Source organism: Drosophila willistoni, unplaced genomic scaffold (assembly GCF_018902025.1).
Source record: "Drosophila willistoni isolate 14030-0811.24 unplaced genomic scaffold, UCI_dwil_1.1 Seg846, whole genome shotgun sequence".
Lineage (NCBI taxonomy): Eukaryota > Metazoa > Arthropoda > Insecta > Diptera > Drosophilidae > Drosophila > Drosophila willistoni.
Window position 1 is genome coordinate 17,219 of NW_025814742.1, and position 1,065 is coordinate 18,283.

The 1,065-nt window shown below is 36.6% G+C and overlaps 1 long non-coding RNA gene across 1 annotated transcript; it reads right to left on the reverse strand.

Annotated features, from left to right (window-relative positions):
• Nucleotides 1-293: 293 nt before the first annotated feature.
• LOC124462030 lies at nt 294-731 on the reverse strand. The gene is made up of 3 exons (XR_006955357.1): nt 707-731; nt 549-624; nt 294-491 (listed from the first exon to the last, which is right to left on the reverse strand). It is a non-coding gene; the product is annotated as an uncharacterized LOC124462030 (long non-coding RNA).
• Nucleotides 732-1,065: the final 334 nt, after the last annotated feature.

Genomic DNA, 1,065 nt, shown 5'->3' on the forward strand with positions numbered 1-1,065 from the left:
TAATGTTGTGCGGCTCGGTAGAGAATACCTCGGATCTAAGGCTTTTACAAAGCACTTGAACCCTTCATCCTCTACAACGCTGAAAGGTTGCAAGTCTTTCGCAATCATTTGAGTCAAACACTTGTCCAATTTCGCCCTTCTTTCAGATGTAGGTTCATAAAGCTCGGACCGTTGAACAAATTGGTCAATTTTTGGCACATTTTCGCTAAGTTGACTTAATTTGAGCGGGTGGGCACGCCTTAAATGCTCTTGCATGTTAGACGTGTTCCCGCTCGTTTTGTACTCATTGCCACATAATTTGCATTTTGCGAAATTTCTACTTTTACATTTTTCAAAGTAGTCCCATACCTGAGAGCTGCATTTTTTTCGCTTGCAAGGCAACTCGTCTGGATGCGGAACCACAGCGGACGACGAGGCAGATGTTGATGGTGAGGCAGCTAATATCGATGAGGCAGCTGAAGATGTTGAGGCAGCTGATGATGCACTTTTATCTAAAATACAAAAACAATTATGAACAAATAAGAAAAAATTAGCTTGGAAACACTTACTTGATGAAATCACAAACTTATCCATAATTTTTGAGGAACCGCCAACAAAGTTACACCTATTTTAGAAATCTGTGTACTAAATAGTTCAAAAGTGAATTAATATAGAATTTATTAGAATTAAAATCGAAAAACTTTAAATTTTATGTAAAAGTACTTACGCGTGGTTTTGTGTCTAGCCATGCAAAATATACTAATACTCATACACACTCACTCATTGTGCGTCTGTCACTCACTCTATTCAATTCTATCCGAGTATACTCTATTTTACTTATTAAGTGAATGAAGTCATGCAGCTGTCTAGTAAACATATACTAACAAGTTGAATTTCAGGTATGCGAATTTGAGGCTGAGTGAAATTTTGAAATATTTAAACAGGCTCACTATTCTAGATTTGTCTAATAAATCGTGTGACTTATAGGTAAAATTCCGAGAAGACCTGTACGTATGATATTATCACCCCATCGTCATCAAATTTGGCACAGTCTTTAACAGATATATTTAACTGGGAAATGTTTAA